At 42.9% G+C, this 20,742-nt stretch overlaps 1 protein-coding gene across 1 annotated transcript in view; it reads right to left on the reverse strand.

The window, feature by feature from the left end:
- The window catches only part of FAM135B (family with sequence similarity 135 member B), an 861,083-nt gene that overhangs the window by 303,702 nt on the left and 536,639 nt on the right, over window positions 1-20,742 (reverse strand). The gene's annotated exons all lie outside the window — the stretch shown is intronic.

The raw sequence follows: 20,742 nt of genomic DNA on the forward strand, positions 1-20,742 counted from the left end.
ACAATGGCTGCCACTGCTGAATTAGTTAGAACTTGTCAGTCCAGAGCCCTCTTTTCTGTTAGATACAATAAACAGAGTAACAACAACAGAAGGAAAGGAAGTACATCAAACAATTAAAACAAGCACTATTGACTTTAGGTGATGGAATCTATAGCCCCACAGTGCAAACTATAACTACCTACTGGTACAGTGAATGGAATTCTTGGGTAGGGTTGACATTGCTGGGGTACCCCATTAGTAAAAATCGAGTTGTGTTTTGACACTTATCAAAAAAATAAATAGAAATAATGAGGGGAATGCATATTGTTTTTGCAGCAAAATTGTGTGAAGTTTCCACTTGTAACCCTTGACAAACGTTACAATCTATTCTGGTTTAACTTTCCCTTCACCCGAGAAAAGGTTTTTATTTTCTCTATTTTCGCAACATATCGAAATAATTTTCACTTTAATTCTACATAGCTAAATTGGAAAATAGTTGCAAAATTTCTCTTTGCAAGATCACCTTTTGAAAAGTTTGAAGATGCCCAATGGATCTGCGCTGGAAAAGAACACAGGCTTTTTTGCAGTGGATATTTTATGCAGAATCATTTTGTCTGTGTTAATAAATTGTATTATTTTCGCGTGAAATTGGAAAAGCGAAAACACTTTGCATCCTCTGTGAAGTGTCATATTTTTCATAGACCATTCATTATATATCCATTATATCCATATATTGAACTGACCCCCTCCTGTCTCATTCACTGTAACTTATGATATTGTACTAGCACTCAATGGACACCCATAAAAGCTGAATTATTTAACTCTAGGACACAACTGTTCTTTGCTTTAGTGGTTTTCTTTACTTTTTTAGCCGAATTTTCAGAATGTTCTGAGCTCTCATGCACTTAGAATATGGGATCCATGTTCTTAGCTTCATTTTCAAAATGCTGATTGGTACACCAGGTTTCTCAACATAACCCAACATGTAAACTTGTTCTTCTCTTTGCAATGCAAATATGAAAGCACATGCATCGCTTGCTTAGTAATGTGATGCTCAAAGAAGCAAAACTGCACAGTTTTTTAAGGTGGCTTTCCCAATCCACATCCATACACTTACATGCATGCGGAAAGGTATGTGTTTGTAATTTTACTGTGGTTAGTGAGCATCTGTGGCCGCACGTACATTGCATGCCTTATTCACTAATGTATGCATTACTGTCCAGTGCACCATGGAATGGGCCTGCATAAAGGTATATAGGAGTAATTTTACTGTGGTTAGAAGTTGTCTAGTGCCAAAGCCACATCATATCCCTTATTCACAAATACATGCATTTTAGATCAGTGCACTATGGCATGGGCCTGCATAAAGGTATGCCTGTGTAGTTTTACTGCCATTTGCAGACATGTGGTGCCACAGCTACATCACATCATTTATTCACTAACAAATGCATTACAGTTCAGTGCACCAGTGGCATGGGCCTGCAGTAAGGTATGCGAATGTCATTTTACTGTGGTTAGTGGGTGTTGCAATTGGGTTGCGCCCATTTAGTACACCCTGATGTTTTGCTCTTTGGATCACCCGCTTTTGGACTTTCCGCTGTGAGTGAGTCTCACTACTTGTGTCTCACCCTCAGTAATTCGAAGACTAATGGACTTCGTGTGTTTTTATCCACTGTCCACCTTTTAATATAAGGATGATGAATGCAGCACAGCTAGGGTAAAGGTCACCTAGATGGTTACACGTGTGGAAGCTGAGTGTGGAAGCTGCGTGTGGGAGACTATTGTGTTGTGTAGCTCGGTAACGTCACCCAGATAGCCTGTCTCAAAGGGGACTCAGCAGGAATAGATATTGACTTGGGGTAGGCCAGGTAATGTTAGTGTACACCTATAGGGAAAGTCAGTGAGATTTAATATTTTCTCTTTGGTGACAATTAATTATACACATGGGTGGAACACTGCCTTAGAATGCAGTTTCGCTTCCCTTTGGCCTACAAAGTCTACTGACATATCTAAATGGGGTGTAACCTGTACAAGAAAATCAAATCTGCAAGTTCCCAAAAGATATCGATACAATTCATGTGTCATACAGAATTTTCACATTTCTCTGGCTCAGCTCAGGATCAGAGCCCATTCCTTTTGTCAGCCTGATGTGCCAGGTTAATTACATTTCTCTCCAGCAGCAGGAACAACAGCCTCCCCACACAAAGGGAGAGGTGTGGCGCCGCGGCCAGGGTGACTGACTCTGGAAGCTGGGGATCAAGGTCCGATCCCCAGGGCCGGCGGCAGATTAGCCCAGCACCATGTGACTCTGGGCAATAGCTTGCTTAATCTTCCCGACGGCCCCCAGCGCCTAGAGACCCTTACGGGTGATTGTGCGCTTTACAAATGTGGATTATTATTATTATTATTAAAGGGAGCAATTAACATTGCTTCACTCAGCTCTTAAAGAGCAAAGCTGTGGGGCTGAAGGATCTGCATCAATAAATCAGCTGTCACAGTGCACTTTTGCTAAGTATTGACCCTATGTTTACAAGATCAGAAAACCTAGGTCCTCTCTGGAATTGCATTGATGTTTAAAACACTCGAAAGGCTGGAGCTTTGGACCTACAGCTGGGAGTGTAGTGCCCTCTAGGTGCTTGTTCTATGTTTGCATTTCTTGTGGCCGGAAGAAAGAATGTTTGTACACCGCCCTCTAGGGGCTGAGGCGATGGTTGCATCTAATGTATGTAAAAAGGTGATGCCCTTTATGAGCTGCTTACATAATTGTATTTTTATGGTTGGAAAATGTATAAAAGATATGTCTTGCTAATTTTAAATGCTTTATTGGGATAATCATGATGACAGAGGATACTGATCAATGTGCATATGATTTGTTAACATTAATAAGTGCATGTTCACATGATTTTTATTACTGATTGTATTTACATATAAAATGATGTCTTTAACATGTGGTTTGTTGATCTGGAACATTTGATCAAGCCAGTAGACTTACCTTACATGTTGGTATGACCTCTTTAGAGGGTCAAAAGTGATTACGTAATGTCACCTGTGGTATTTTCCATCTACCAATGTATATTTGTGTAAATTATCTGCATAGTATTAGATAGTGTGTGTGTAATAAATGTACTTGTCCTTTTTCTAAAGAAACAGTACTGACTGGACAATCATTTTTTGAGTATGAGTATTGTGTTAACAAAGTAGAGAGGGAGGCAGAGGCTAGGTTTATCCTCCTGACAGTTACGTAGAGAGACAAAAATCGAGTATTTTGAAGAAAACATGCCCTTAGGGAATTGGATAGGATACAATGAGAGTTTGTTGTAACCACATGTCTAGAATAAAATACTTTTTCTCTGAAGACCCCTAGCCCACAAGGGTTGCCCCAAGGTGGCTTGCTTCATCAATGGGGTTCCTCTCAATCTTCTACGGATTGAGGCGTGCTGCGACTTGCGAATTACGTTCGAGAACTTTTTATTTTAGACTATGTGTAGTGCATTGATTTGGAGTGGATATAAAAAGAAAACTTAAAAATACCTAACTAGTTGGCCACTCTTTTATGCCCGTCCCTAGTTGGTATGGTTAAAAATCAGGGGTTGTTACTGAGAAGAAACCTGACCTTAATGAATCTGGTTGTCTCAGTAATTTTTGTTTTTCAAAATGTTTCGAGCTGTTCCCCTATTCGCTCTTCATCAGGACTTCACAGGATCCAGCCCCTTGTGTACCACTCCTAGTGAATCCTATAATAAGGATGCAAAACATGCACACCTAATGCGCATGCACTATATGCATAAGGTTTCTGTAACTAATCTGTATTTCTGTTACTGCTATCTTATTGCATCATGTTCAGAGCCAGGGGTAGAGGGGCTTGTAGTCAAACTTTCATCAAAGCCGCCTCTGGTTCAGTAACCTACTTCTCTTCCTGGAGACCGCATACTGGCCAACTAGCTAGGTATTTTAAAGTTGTTTTTCCCTTTCCACTCCACACCACTACACTACACATGGTCTTCAATAAAAAGTGCTTCTTCGTAATTAGCAAGTCGCAGCACGCCTTGATCCGTAGAGGATTGAGAAGATCCCCAATGATGCCGCATGCCGCCTAGGGGCAACCCTGGTGGGTGGTAGGTCTTTAGAGAAAAAGTTTTTTTTTCTAGACGTGTGATTACAACAAAGTCTTGTTGTATCCTATCTAATTCCCTAAGGGCAGGTTTTCTTCAAAATACTCGATTTATGTCTCTCTATGAGTATTGTGTGCCAGTGAGTGGTGATTACTAGCTCACACCACTTCTCCTAAGTAGGCCTTCTACTGCTCTGCTTCATTAGCGTGAAAGAGTCATGCGCTACAATGAGGTGCTTGATTCCCAATAAAGAGGACTGTGTACCAATTACTTGTCCAAGCCACACAACTAATAACCCGATTTCCTATAGTGGTCAATATTCTTTAATTTCCTGAACTCTCAGGAGGAGAGCTGCTGATCTCTTATGCCACCAGAGCTCACAGGAAAGAACCAGGTAGGGGTCTGCAAATAGTTGCTAAGCATGGTGAAGAAACAGTTATCTGAGGAAGTGTGTACAGCTTGCAGCAAGCATGCAGCTGCAGGGCTAGGTGCACATCCAAGACACACCATGTAAAATACTGTTATACACACATCTTCATGCAAGGGACTCACAGCAGTGGACCTGCAACCTATAGAATAGGAGTGCAGAGGCATCAACAAATGTATTTCAAGGGCACCTCAACCACTTCCTGAGAAGAAGAAAGATATGGCAATTTCCAAAGTCCATGTAGAGGGGGCTGCAGGAGTTGTGTTGTGTTTTTTTAGTCATAGAGACATGACTAGTTACTGTGATTCTAGTATATCAATCACTGGGGCATATGATGCTGAATCAGAGTTGGACAAAAGTAGCCCACAGAGCCCAATTTCATTGCACTAGATGTGAGCCCGTGGCCATACATAGAGCCTATACCAACCATCAGCTTCTCAAGCAGCCACATGGTGTTCACTTCCACCACCAAAGGTGAATGACTGGTCCTCTCCAGATTAACTGTCCTTCGTTTCCCGTGGCATGTTTCTCACTTCTGAGAGTGCCTTCCAGAGCGAAGGTCAGACTTTTCTAATGAAGCAGCAGACACTGCTTCTTAAGGATGTATAGGCTTCCTTCTGGGGCATAATGGTTTAATTCTGTCACCATGTAGTATAGAGGGATTTGCTTGATGGTATAGCCACAGACGTCCCTGGTAGCGCTCATGCTCTATCAATATTTATAGATGCAACATCTACATTAAAAACAACTCAACCATCCTGGCCGGTGGTCTATCTATTGCACAAGGTGTTGCTACAGAAAAGAAAGTAATTTAACATCTATGGCTAAAATCTTTGGTGGTGCTGGGAAGAATTCCCCAAGTGAGAATCAGAGTCTTCAATAGTTTCTCAAGGAAGCAGATGCGCTACATGATCAAAACTTCAGTTGGAGTTATCTGTTCAAATTTGCATGTATGTGCAAACAAGCATTGCACGATAAATGCAAATGGTAAACAACAAATAGAATGACCCCTATGGCAAAACTCATGCAATTGCTCTACATTTGAAATTACTATATGCCTGTAGGAAACAGCAGTCACTGTGCCATTACTGGCAATTCTAGCACTGAATGGTTCTAGTATGTGTGGTCTCTTTCAACTAAGTGTTGGCTGAAGGGGGCTTACCCACTGCACCTCTCTGTATGTATTGTGTAGCGATGGCATTAGCTCTATCCAACAGATACAGCTCTCTAAAGCCAGAAATAAAACAAACATACTAAGCATTGTTTTAGTTAGACATTGCTATAAATGTTGACATTTCTGTAGCTTGAACTGCACACTTGTACTATAAAGCACCAGTGATCTAAGCACTGTGCTATATCAAAGTCTTCTCCAAGCATTCATGAGAATCAAAAGAAATGGCATTCCATTTTATTTCTTTAGCGCACATTTTTGAGGAAACACCAAAAATGAGGGCACTTCCTTTCTAACCTCCTCAAATCATCAACAGCAAAAGCAGAGATAGAGACACAGACAGGCAGTTGAAGTGCATTGCCCTGCTGCACAATAAAGTCTACTGAGGAACAAACATAGGGTGATTTTCTAATTGTGCAACCACTGGTTGATACTTCTGGCAGAAAAGTACACCAAAAGAGCCTGATCAGCCAACCTGTTAGGTGAGATTTACATGGACACCGTATAAACCAGGGACTGATAAAAAATGATACTGCATCAACGTGACAAGCACCACAGACTGCTCTTTACAGTAATTCAACTCAAAGGAGCACTAGGCAGAATCCAGACTCTGTAGCTGTATCCATCAATGAGGCAAAGATTAGCATGCATCCTTGAATTGTAGGGAGATAAGATATCTGAAAGTAGCAGAACCTCATATGGCAGAAAAGTTGAAGATTGGCACAATGCCTAGATAATTCCAAACAGTGTCTCCCTGGCTTCAGTGTTTTCCTGTATGTCACACACATTGAAATACAGAAGCTTTAGAGAGCAATCAATACCCATACCCCTAGATGTGAGCTTTATAAATGAATCTGGAGTGTGCAAAGGATGACAGGCCTCCTGAACTATCCATGTTCCCTAGTTCTGAATGAATAATTAAGACACTTGTGCCAATTGTGCCACACTTATGAGTTTTTGCTGTAGTACAGCGCCACAGGCCTTCCTGCGGCGCTGACTTATGACAAAGGAAAAGGAATTCACTGTATCTATAAGATAGGGTGAATTCCTGTTGTTTTCCCCTGCGCAGGCGCACAATGGGCTGCCGTGAGCCAATGCAGTTACCGTCACACCATGGTGCAAGTGTGCCTGCGTTGCAGGATGATTATTTTTGTGCAGGAAGGGAGAGCTTCCTGCACAAAAACAATCACAAGAGGCGTTCTTCTCTTTCTATGTCTGCTGCAGATATTTACAAGGCAGCATTAAGTCAAAAAAAGTGGCTCAGTGCTGTGTGGTAAATATGGAGTAGGCTCCTGCGCCATCGGAGCGTCACAGGAAGTGATGCACCAGCTGTGCAAGGGGCTTATAATTAAGCCCCTTAGTGTCTAGATGGCTGTAGACATCTACTGGCAGACTCCAGTTGCATGTGTAGCTGAAAACCAGCAATCATGGCTGCAAAAAGAAATTAACAATAGTAACTATACCATATAATATGTAAAATTGTGCTAAATAGAAGAGAGCTGCAACTTATCACAGTTTATGGGACCTCGAACAATTGAAAGTGTCATTGATTTAAACTCTGTTACAGAATTTCCCATAGTGTAGTTAATCTGTTTTCGTGTCAATTACAATCTTTTACCATAAAAGGATTATGGGCAAGCAACATAAGGCCTCATTCAGGCCTTGGTGAGTAGCCTACCAGCCCTTCAGGTCACTGGAGGCCGTGGCTACAACTTACTAGCAGAGGACAGACTGGTGGGACCTCCCTAAGTAAAGTGCATCCACTATCAGATGCACTTCCAGTACTGATGAATACTGATCGGGCAACCATGTTGATGGACTCACTTTGCATTCGTTTTTTCTTTCAGGCAAGGAGTTTTCTCCCTGGGAGTCAGAGACATTTCAATATTTACCATCCCAGTGGCATACAGGCCAGTAGGCCAAGGGTTCTTGGAAGAGCTGACTGAGGATCCGTAGGCATTAACCCTGCAGTGTTCCCATGCCTAAATTGTGGAGGAGGGAGAGTGCAGGTTAACAGGGTGAAGAACACTGCTAATTACTGCACCTCCGTCCGGTGGTGTTGGAACAATTTTGTGAATGGGGGTGTTGTCATTACATCAGGAGTGTAAAAAATCAAAATATTACACAACGAACAAGTGTGGTAAATGAGCCACACCCATTCAGGAGAGTGTAAAAGTAGGTGGTGGGGTTTTGAGTGCACTGTTGCATTACTAAAGCAAGGAGTGGTAGTGCACTGTCATTTACAGATAGCACATTTCTCAAGGAAATGGGCATAAACATTTGCACAGCCATGAAGCTTTACTGATAAAATCATTCCGCGCACAATGGAGAATATGTGGAAATCAGTTTTCCATGAACATTCATCATTTGTGCTTCACCAAGTAAAATGTCTTGATCCGATCAAAGTTTTTGTTTCGATTACACTTTAGAAATACAAAAACTTTGGGCCCGATTCACGAAGGCAATCTGAGACAAAAGTCTAACTTTACGAGCTTTGGTATTCACAGAGGTCAGTTACGGTTTGTCTCTTTACATCCACAGTCGGGCCGGAATCTCTGCACCCGGCTGTACTCTCTGGCTCCAGCTGCACTCTTCGGCTTGGGCCAGATGAAATGTAATCAATTGGCCGGAATACCATTTTTTTACATATAGGAACATTAGGAACGCGTGATAAATGGTAGAGGAAGTCATGAAAATCAGAATTGGCAGGAAAAAGTGTGACACTATAGTCAACACTGAGGGGAGCGCAAATGATGGACCGATCAACACTGAGGGGGGCGCAAATCATGGACTACATGTACCATGATACAAAGGAGCAGACTTTTCTTTGATATAATGTAGTGTCCACACCCTTTTCCCTGCCAAAACTGATTTTCATGACTTCCTCTACCATTTATCCTAATGATCCTTTTTGTAAAATATTGTATTCCGGCCCATTGTTTACACTTCATCCAGCCTAAGCCGGAAAATACGGCTGAAGCCGGAGAGTATGACTGCGAACGTAAAGATACGAATCATAAATGACCTCTGTGAACACCAAAAGTTGTAAAGTTAGACTTTTGTCTCAGATTGCCTTTGTGAATCAGGCCCCTCACTTTCCTAACTTCTTCATTTATTTTGAAAAAGTGTGCAGTTAGTTTACAGGTATGTTTTGTTGTACGTTGGAAATAAAATAATATCCTACAGCTTTTCCTTTCTAACTACTTGTGCCCCGCCAAGATTGCCACATAGTTCACCTTAAAAAATCCTCTCAACTTTGCTGTCAGATAAAAGTAAACACTCTCCATGTTAAGTGAATAAGCAGCATTTGACCTCTGAAACAAGATACAAATAATATTTAAATGCATTTTTATTGCTCATCCACCATCTGAAATCCAGATAGTTATTTTCGGGGTGTTGGTGCACCCCCTACTTCCAGTGCCTATGGACATGTCTAACCGCTAAGTGACCCCCATCGTAATGAGAAATAATGGTAGGTTCTGCTACAATTCCACATGCAGCATTTCCAAACAGTAGCAAAGCCACAGTAGCCTCAGAGCCAGAGAGCTGCTCCACTGTCGCACCTTGTCTATGGTTTATGTACTCGTTTGCAATTAAACAACACTTCATAAACTTTACTGCTTTGTTATGATCATCTGCCTTCCCTGGGGACAGATTTGAAGTACCACAGGCGTGAAAAAAGAAGATTCCGCGGCAGGCCAGGAGAATAAGTAGGACAAAAACACCTGCATCAAGCAGAGAGAGTACAGTGCTCTTGAAAGAAGGTTGAAATACAGTCACTCACCCAGAGGGCAGGAGCTCTAGAGCCCTGGGGCCTCATTTATGAAAAGTGACGCATCGCTGCGAGAAAACAGCGATGCGTCACTTTTCACTGCTCCCTCCTTGCGACCCCAATGATGCGTCATATTTACAATATGACGCATCATTGCACAAGGAATTACATATACGTCAATATTTCTGACGTATCTGTAAGCGCAAAAGTGACGCATTGCTGGAGTGTGTCACAAAAGTGACGCAACTCCAGCAATGCGTCCTTTCACATGGGGAAAGCCCCATGTGAAAGGGCTTGCGTCAGTCTTACGCCTGCTGTGAGGCAGGCGCAAGATTTTGACGCAACAGTGTCCTAAAAGTGACGCAGTGAAATCTCATAGATTTCACTGCGTCACTATTACGAGGCTTTTTGCGGGGGAACGCCCTCTCTGCATACATTATACCTGACGCAGGTATAATGTAGCGCAGGGGTTTACAAATCTGCTTAGATGCGTCACTTTGTAAATAGGGTGCAACAGGAGGCATGTTTTACGCCGCCGATGCGTCACAAAAAGTGACGCACCGGCGGCGTAAAAGTGACGCACGGCCTCATAAATGAGGCCCCTGGGGTCTTGCCAGTTTCTAGGGTATGCAAAATAATCTGACATTGGTGAAGAGAATTTACTAGCTTTACAGCGAAACAAATCGATATCATCCATACAGTGTTGCTTTACTGGGCGCTAAAAGGTGGGCTGGTTTTAACATGTTATCTGTTTAAGCATATCTTCATGCGAAAGTAGCAATTAATAATGAGTGACATTGCGTGAAACATTGATAACTCATTTAGTGTTGTCAGAGAGAACGTAAACACATCTTTTCTGAAAGGATACTAATTGCATGGTGCTGAGCGAGAGGCAGAGATTGTTGACAGGCAAAGAGTGTGAAAGCACCAGAGATGTGGGGGTGGAGGGGGGGCATATTAGGTAGAGCAGCTGCTTACTCGGTGCTAGCTTTCAGTGGGTGGTTGCCAGTGGGGCGGCATCAGCGCTGATTTTTGGTGAAGGGCACACATTTCTCTATATCAGACATTTACTGAGTGCGAGAGAGGGAAAAGCATGTAGGTCCCCATTCACAAAGGTAAAGTGAGACGAAAATCCAATGTTATGACTTTCAGTATTTACAAAGAGCATTTATTACTCGTAAATGCCCTTTGTGAATACCGAAATTCCTAAAGTTCAACATTAGGTGTTCACAAAGGGCATTTACAATTAGTAAACATCTTTTGTGAATACCAAAAGTTATAAAGTTAGACTTATGTCTCACTGTACCTACCTTTGTAAATCGGGCGCGTAGATCGTTAGGATGGAGGGAGAAAAAGATGGCAAAACTGTCACAAACGATAAGTGGGAAACTGCAAGAGTGAGGAAAAGGGGCAGGGAGTGTCTGGGAGTGGATTTAACACTACTAGCCTTGGGACTGGGTTCTCCAGCACCAGCTGCCGAATTATGAGAGGAGCTTCCCACACTGGCACTCTTTCTTTCACAAATTAGGCACCTGTGATTACTATTAACGCCTTAGCTGCGGCCGTTATTTCGGCGCAGTGCTGGGCGTTCCAAAGAGTGGGCGGGGCCGCGTCAGCCGTTGAACGTTCGCAGCACCAGCCAGGTAGTGCTTCGAACGTTCAGCGGCCGACGGCAGCAGCTCTGAGGCTAAAACAGAGACACCATGGTTGTGCATGGACGACATATTACTGTCAGAGTGTACTGCTTTTCAGCCAGCAAAATGACAAGGAGCAATCTCTACTCTACACTGCACCTTCAGTCACATACACCCTCGGTCCCCCACCTGTATCCCTGCTTATGGATGGTTAAGTAGAAGGAAGTCTACTTCTGACAGACTTGAGGAAGAGCAGGTCTACAGTCAGCATGAGTGCTCTAAGGTATATGCGAGCCTATGAAGTGCTTTTTCTGTCAGGGAAGACAACACTTGGTTGTCCATCCTTAAAGCAATGTTTATTCTCCCCGCATTTGTCTGTAATGTTTCTCGACTCTCAAAGTCTGTACGGGCCTCGTCCTTTTCTTCCTCATTACCCCAAAGTATGAATTTACTCCTGTTCCAAGCGTGTGTCACTACCCACATCAGTAAGCCATGATCAGTCTGAGAGCTATGGTGGACACCAGCTAGTCTGGCATAGGCTGGTTTGTCCTGAGGTTGGTTTGCAAAGCTCTTGCAAGTGACAACTTCACCTGTTTCAAATAACTCACATTTGGTGTGTCATCTCGATTTACTTACCTGACAATATTTTTTTTTTATATTTTGTCCTTGACATTCTGTTTCCGCAATATTGTGGGCTCCGGATGTTACAATGCAGTTGGCCTCTGCTGTCCCCTGTTAGTGCAAGACACGTATTACTATTTTGCAGTGTCTCACTTTAAGTGCAATTGTCCAAAACATTTGTCAGGAGCTCGCTGTCAGCTTTGATGAATGCCAGGGTTGGTGAATGCCAAAGCTGCCTTCTCTTGATTCCACCCCATGTACCTTTCTTAGACAGCTGTATGCATCCAATCACTGCAAAGTCTAATGATGGAACAGAAGTCCAGTATCTAAAATGAGTGCCCTTGCTAACTATCTGCAAGCACAAGCACAAATTATGATTTGAAGCCACCTGTGCTGAAGGATTCATCCTTGTGTGCACATATGTTGTACGTTTGTGGACGACTGTTCTGGAGTGCTCAGACCTCTCGGAGGTTGGGTTTGGATTACTTTTATCAGACTTTTATATTACACAAAACATGTATTAATATGGGCATATGCTGAATGTGGGGCGTATTATATGTGACTTGTGCTGTGCTATTCAGCAACACCATGTTGCAGTGATCTGTTGGTGGCCTTTATGGTGCGTATTTAGGCACAGGCTTTTGGTTTTATGAGTTTTGTCACACTATCAGTATCTAACTTACTGGACATCACAGCACTGTGTTTCAAAACACAGAGGTATCTGTTAACGTTTGACATGATCTAGCTTTGATTCCATTTACCAAACACCCATTGTTCGATACACTTTTGTTGTAAACGTGTGCTACAATATGTCCCAACTTATTTGTGATTTAGGTTTAAGACAAACATAATTATGATGCCTCTGTTTATGCTGGTTGGCGCTTTGGGAGGTTGTCCAAAGTCAACAAATAGTACAGTGTGATACTGGATAATGCCTAAGTGAGAAACTAGGCTACTGGTTGAGGGGTGGTGAAACCCTACTCAAGCAGCAACTACAATTCTTGTCATGGTGTGGCAGAAGCAAATCCCAAATTAACACTTGCTCAGCTCAACCCTCTGGTGACTGGACACAGAGCAGTCGGGCTTCACTTAGAGGCACTGAGTGAAGTATTTATGCAGTGCCCACACTAACGTAGAAAAATAGAGCAATGTTTAATAAATAAATCACAATAAAAACCAAATTAGTAGAATTGGAGATACACAATTTTAAAGATTTAAGAAACAATAGAGCCCATAAGCCCAAAGTGGCACTCACAGTTGTCTGGTCATGTGAGACCAGGAGAAAATCACAAGTTCAGGTCGACCGCGATGGCGTGGGTCGGATAGATGGACCAAGTTAGTCCCACTGAAAAGTTACCTTCTCAGTCCAGCAGAAAGAGTACTATTCACAGTGGTGGGGGCTGTAAGGAGCAGGGAGGTGTCACAGGCAGTCAACGATGTAGTGCGAAGGGCAGGCCTGGCACCACAGACAGTCCTCATTGTTGCTGTCACAAACAATCGAGGTGGGGCTTAACTGTGGCAATCCCTGCAAGAGGTTGATGCAGTTGCAGAAAAGGTTCATGGTTGCGAAAAACCCCAAAACTTCAATTCAGCTCCACTGAGGCCACACCAAGAGTACGGAACCTGAGGGGCACCACTTGAGGGTCAGGGGCTTACTACAGCTGGATCTGTGTACTGCTTCAAGTGGTTGGGAGCCTGGTATGTCCCTGTGGCTCTGAACAGGTGAGCAGACTAGCACTTGCAGTCACTCTGGGAGTCATGGGCTCAGGTGAAGGTCCAATATATCAGTCTGAGGCAGGAGAGTAGCAGGGCAGAAATCCTGCAGGGCAGCAATCCAGTAAGGCAGCAGTCTTACAAAGTAGTAGTCCAGCCGGGCAGCAATCCATCAGAGTGGCAGTCCTTTCAGCAGCACAGCAGTTCTTCTTCCTGGCAGAGTCTACAAAGGTCCAAAGGTATACTGAAGAGTTAGTGTCTGAGCTCCAATATTTATACCAGTTGCTACATTTGAAGTAGGAGAAGCTTCTGGAGGCTCCCTTTAGAGGTGCAGAGGTTTCCTGTCTCTCCTGCCCTGGCACCAGCATCCCTACAGGGGGAATGCAACCATTTGCGTGAAGGCAGGACACAGCCTATTCAAGTTTAAGTAGAGCATTGCCCAGCTCCACCCTCCCATCCTACCAGTGATGGCCTATCCAGGCACCGCTAAGCTTTCTAGTGTGTGTGTGTGTGTGTGTGTGCAGTAAACTGGGTTCTTGTTGCAGTAGTCCCCCAACTTTGTGTCTGGTATTTGGTGCAACTTTGACTGAAGTGCACTGGGACCCTGTTGACCATGACCCCAGTGCCAGTGTTCTTTCCCCATAACAAAGCAACTGGTTACTTGATCTCCAAGTGGCCAGGCCTTAAGCACCTTTGTAAGTACATAGCAAGAGGTAACTCTGTTACCTAGGGCATAGGTACTAAAGAGCTGCTGCAGCATATCTTGTGCCACTCTAAAGTAGCCAGCACCAAACTCTCACAGACTGCCACTACAGGCTGTGTGACAAGGTGCTCTAAAACATGAAAACACAACACAGCACACACTTGTGTGCCATGTCCCCTAACATTGCATGTAATATTTGCAAGTAACCCCTACAGCAGGCCTTGCAGCCCTAATGCAGGGTGCGTTATATTAAATGGCAGGACATACCTGCATGCACAGATATGCCCCTGTTTCGTCACTGCCAGTACAAGTGATCAGGGAAGCCATTTTAAAATTATGTGCTGGACACTGGTGAAAACGAGCTCCTCAGCTAAATGATGGCATCACTGACAATAGGAATGTTTGGTATTAAACATCTCACATTAATAAGCCCACACCGATGCCAATGACAGATTAATTGCTACATGCACCCACCTCTGAAAACCTACCACCTACTGGTGTTTTGCCAGCCTGCAACCAGAGACAAGTTTATAACCCCCAAGGGTGAATGCCTTTGCTCTCAGGATGTCAGAAACAAAGCCTGCTCAGGCAGAGAGTGCTTACACACCCTCCCACAGGATGACCTGAAAATTAGCATTCCAAGGCAGGGGAGCCTCAAAGAGCTGAACGCCTTTGGTATGTGAATCTGGCTTCCTTCACAGGAGAGGATGCTGCCCCCATTTGTCCAGAGCCCTTTAGCACCTGGACTGGTGATACAATTAGCTAATCAAGATAGGCGTTTCCACCCTCAGGTTAGTACCACCCATAAGGATGGCTCCCTGATGTGGATACAACTTTTCAGATTTGGCCATCTTGGTGATGGCAAACCTAGGATCTCTGAGACAGGGTTATGCCCACTTCCCACAGGAAGCGGTCATATGAGGGGCGCAGTGACCCCTGGGGTATGTAGCCAATTGGCTACAACATTACACTCCTCTAACACCCCTAAATTCAGTATTTTGGGGATCCCCTGGCACCAGGATTTCAGAAAGAACAATTGATGGACAGAATGCAGAACAATGTCATACATCCACCCCAGTGCAGAGCTCTGGGCCTAAATCCATGCCATTCCAGTTGGACCCAGCCATATGCAAACCAATGGGATCAGTCCAGCCCAAACTGCAAGACCAGGTCCTCCCTGGACTGGAAACAAGCATCAGGCTTCATCAGCCAGGATAGCTTGACTCCAGTGACATGGAGAGCACAGGACCCACGTCTGGGCATACCCGTCCCTCTCGGGGTGACAAATGCAAAAAGAACAATTGATGGACTGTATGCAGAACAATGTCATACATTGTTTCTTTGGCCTCAGGATATCAGATCCTGATGAAGAAGAAGGACACTGAAGAGCGGTCAAAGCAAAGACTGAAGAAGAGCAACTGACTTGGCACCAGCCCTACCAGCCTGTCTGCTGTTCCCTGTCGAATTGCACTAAAGTTGATTCATTCTGCAAGCTGTCATGCCTCCGAAGCCTGGGAGGACTGCCTTCCTTCAATAGAGAATCAAGGACTCCAGTGCATCCTGCAGGCACCCCAAGAAGAACCATGAGGACTTCGGACCCCCAAAAACCTGACACTGCCAACCACCACTGTCCCCGAGTCAAAGAGGGCCAATGGTGTCAGTGTGGTCCCCAAGCCCCCAAGAGACAGGGTACACCTCGGCTTCACCCCTCGTGAACATTCCAATGTCTCCTGCAGTGACTGTGTGCAGACCCCTCTCTACCACGAATGCTCTAAGAAAACTGACACCTCAAAGACCTTCTGCACTCGGGTGCCATGACCCGAGGAGAAGAGGACCACCAGTGTCCACACATTTCCTAGCATCGCAAGACTAGAGCCCACTTGTGGGTAAGGCTCGACTGTCCTCCCAGTCTAAACCAGCAGACTCTGTTCGCAAAGACCGATCCCAAGTGGCTTGCATTGAGCACCCAATGCTGTAAAACACCCTCGCGCCATACTCACCTTAAGTCCAGGAGATTGGTCTCGTAAGTCGCTGCACTGCACCTGAAAGCCATACTTGTTTTTCGACCCATAGGATAACATTGCAGCTTCTGACAAATGCACCGAGTGTCGACTTTTGATAAAGTAAAGTATTTCTCTTGCAAAACGTGCTTAGCTGATTGTACTTTTTCCTGGCGCTTAAACATATATAAAAATAGTGTATTTTCATACATTGGTATGGATCTCTTTATTGAGTTGTGTGCATCATTTATTGAATATTATGTGTATATGTAGATGTCTAACACTCCTCTCTGATAAGCCTAAGGCTTCTCGACCACACTACCTTCTAGAAAAGCACCTTGGGATTGCAAGAGCAAGCCCCTGTCTACTCATAAGGGAATACCTAGACTCTTTGCAGGATATACCTTATTTTGGTATAACATATAAAGAATCAGCTTCCTACAGGGTGGCTGTCTTGGAGGAATACACAAACTTCAACTGTCAACTACACCCAGTCATGTGGTCCAGCGACAGGCTGCAGGCATCAAATGGCTAAGGGAAAAAAATGCCAACTTTCTAAAAGTGGCATTTTCAAAATTGAAATTTACAATCCAACGTTACCATAAGAAAGGATTTTACATAGATGAGCTGGTTACCTTTTCAAATGTCTAATGATACTGCTTATTAAATGCAATAGGGTAACTTCAATGTTATCCTAGGGGAGCGGTAGGCCTTGCAGCAGTGAAAATGAATGTAAGAGTTTTTCACTATAAGGACATGTAAAAAATAAACTTCCATGCCAAATTTTTAAATGCACTGCACCCTGCCATCTGGGCTGTCCTGGACCTACCCTAGGGGAGATACATTTAATAAAAAGGAAGGTTTGGGCCTGGCAAAAGATACATTATGCCAGGTCGAAATGTCAGTTTAAAATTCAATACACAGGCTGCAATAGTAGACCTTAGACATATTTGAAAGGGCTACTTCAGTGGATGGCACAATCAATGCTGCAGGCCCACCAGTAGCATTTAATTTACAGGCGCTGGGTACCCATAGTACCACATTATTCTGGACTTGCAGGTAAAGTAAATATGCCAATTTGGTATAATCTAGTTTGAACATGCTTTAAAGAGAAAGCATGAGCACTTTAGCACTGATTAGCAGTATAAAGTACACAGAGCCCTAAAGCCAGCAAAACCAAGTCAGTAAACAGGTAGGTTGAAGGCAAAACTTTATGGGGAAAACTATGGCAAGGATTTCAGGTCTAACAGTCTTGTGTGTGATCCCACTTATTGTGTTGTGCTTCCTGTTTTTTGGTGATAGTTGCATGGCCCAAGAGGTGAATATATTGACAATGTCTGCCATCCTACTGCCACCAATACCTTTGTTGGTGATATACCTTCCCATACTTGACTTGCAAGCCCTAGATGACACTTTACGTGACCATAGGGAAACAGTCTACCAGATTTTGTGAGAGACCAGTAAGGTAATAGTCCTCATTGTTCTTTTCTCTCACTGTCCAAACAGCAAGTTTCTAAAATGTAAACCAGTATCCAAGAATGTGACTTTGGCCTTTCTGACAATATAACTATCTAAGAGTATGTGCAAAGATATTTTGTGGAGCAACCAACCAATATGAAATTCCATAAAAATTCAAGCACCTCAAATTCCCAAACTAAATGTAAGTAAAATATAATAATTCAGCAAAAATGAATTTAGCAATTACTTTTCTGTTTGCTCTTTTAATATATTTACAAGTTTCTTGGAGTGTTATATGGTCCTTTGTGCTTTGACACCTACCCTGTGTGCTCTGACACTGCGATTGAGTATCACAGTGATTGTTTTCTTTTCTCACAAGCATTATGTACAATTGGATACACTCTGTTCACTCATTAACTCTCCAGGAAGGCTATGACAATTTGGCACATAGCAGGGATGTTAATTGTCACATTTAGGCTGAAAATTATATTTATAAAATCCAATATATGAATTAAATGTATGGCTTCAGAGAACACCATTGCATCCTGGTGGACGCCAGTTTTAAAAGCACTGCTGTACCAGATGGCAAGGATATGTTCCCTATTAATTAGAAAATCTACTTTTTTAAGATGTGATATAGCACCCTGATAAAATCTGCATGTGAGCAAGCCTACAGGGCCTGATGGCTCATGTATTTAAGAGCGACATACTAAATATTGAAGAAAAATATGTCACAGAGTTCAAAAGTGCTTGCGAAAAGCTCTTCATCACTGCACTGGCAAAGTTCTATTTCCCCCTGAGGAGGCATATTTTAGATAAAACCCTACTTTCATCATTCACCATGGAAAAACAATATAAACTTGCTTGAATGCTTTAACACTGTTTATCAAAAAATCAAAGTCAATGGTGAAAGGAGGTTTTTGTTTCCTGTAAGGGAAAAGTAATACTTGAAAATATATACTTTGGTTGTCTGAAAGCCATACAGAATTAAAACAGTTCAGCCAGCTTTCCTCTATTTGCTCTAATTAGCATTCCAATTAAGTGTGAAGTTTTTAATGCTGTCTCAAAATGCAGCCACATTTAAAGCCCGCAAGACTTGTGGTTAAAGCACCAACCACGTATACAGGGTGGGACATCTGGTTGGGAAAGGAACACATGGGATTCCAAAGGACTTCAGCAAACTGTTATTTTTCACACCAAGATCCTAAAATAGAGAACCAAGTGACAGAAGCTTTTCATGCAGAGACATTGCTTAGACATTTGTGTCTGCCCACAACAGGAGGGTAAGGTGTTTCCAAATAAAAAAATAAAGTCAGTTCTTCATTTCTATAATAGTCGATCGAGTTGGAGGCTTTGCACTACTGAGAAGGCAACTGAGAAGTTTAGCAGTGATGTGAAAAAGGATGTGCTAAAAAAGAAGGCTGACTTTGGTGGAAAAGCCTGCATCCACCAAATCTTAAATGAATCCCTAAGTCCAATCATAGGACTTAGATTTGCTGAGATCGGAAGAATCTATCCCAGGAAGAAGCTACATTGGGCCTACAAAAACATCTTTGCCCCGCTGAGAACTTTTCATCCCAAAACTGAAGGCTTCTGCTCAGTAATAGCCTATCCTAATTTAAGGGATCATCATCTAACTCAGCTTTCTGACTTGCTCTGCTGAAGAAGTTTGAGAACCAGAGAAGTAACAAAGTCACAAGGTACAAATTGTGTCTGTATGACCTGCTAAGTCAATCTAATACAATCAAATTTCTGACATTGAAAGCCAACAGAAAAGAGGCAAATAGGAAAAATGACCATGGAGTGATGAATACACCGTTGTCTAAATGGCTAGAAACAAGTTATGTGAAATGAAAAAAGTGTTAAGAAGAAAATAATAATAGAAGAAAAAAATATGCAACCCTTTATTTATATCAGAAAAAAACCATGCAGCACACAGTTGACTTATAAAACAGCCACTAAAGGACAACAGTGCACCATGAATATTCACTGCAGAGAGGAAGCACCAGTTAACTGAAGCATTTTTTCCTCCAAGGAATCAAGGGTATAAAATTCTCCGCCAAGATCGACTGGAGAAAGTAGGAGGCGGGATCGCCATTGTTTAAAAAGATAGCCTGAATATCAGGGTTTTAGAACAAGCAATGCTACCCACTATGGAAATAATTATTTTTCATTTAAAAGTCAGCCCTAAGGTTTATTGGAAAGGAGCACTAGTGTATCGCCCGCCCGGACCTAATGCTGGGTTCTCCCTAGCTTTGACTGAACTTCTAGCTCCACACATGAAAACGAATGAAAATTTTATTTTACTGGGAGATTTTAATTTTCATACTGATGTTGCAGACCATCCTGACACTATTGCACTTCTGACAGATCTTGCCTTGCTGGGCCTTCATCTCCGTAATAATGGCCCCACTCATACAGGTGGCCACACTCTGGACTTAATTTTTACCACCCTTCCTAATGTCTACTGCCACCCTCCTAAATATATCTACTGGTCGGACCACAAAATGTTAGACTTTTCCTTTCTCCATTTACCCGAACCTATCAATCGTTTCATCACGCAAACTATCAAACGCAGACCATGGCACAAAGTCACCCCAGATAGGTTCTCTCAAGTCTGGAAACAGCCAGTCTTTACAAATTTGGATGACATTGAGACAGCTCTCTCAAAATTTGACTCCTCACTGATGGAAGCCATTAATGTTCTGGCTCCTCAGAAAGTAGTCAAACAACCTACCATAGCTAAAAGGGAAGCATGGTACACTGAGGCCCTTAAAATAGAAAAACAGGGATGCAGGAAATTGGAGAAAATATGGAGACGGTCACATAAGGGGGAAGACAAAGATCGTTATTTAACAGCTATGACCACCTACTATACAAATATAAAACAAGCAAGGAAAGTCAGTCTTACCTCCCAAATAACAGAGGCAGGTAACTCCACTCGAGAGTTATTTAAAATCATACAGACTTTTACCAACCCTGTAATATGTGAGAGTCCGGATGTTTTTACTCAAGATCTCTGTAATAACATCTCCCAGTTCTTCGAAGAAAAAATCGAGGGGATATACAAGAAAATTACGAAAGTCACAGGTCCTTTAGGGACTATGGCTCCTGAGACTCTCCCCTCAACGATCCCTGACAAAACGCTCCAT

This window comes from Lissotriton vulgaris, chromosome 4_1, assembly GCF_964263255.1.
Source record: "Lissotriton vulgaris chromosome 4_1, aLisVul1.2, whole genome shotgun sequence".
NCBI lineage: Eukaryota > Metazoa > Chordata > Amphibia > Caudata > Salamandridae > Lissotriton > Lissotriton vulgaris.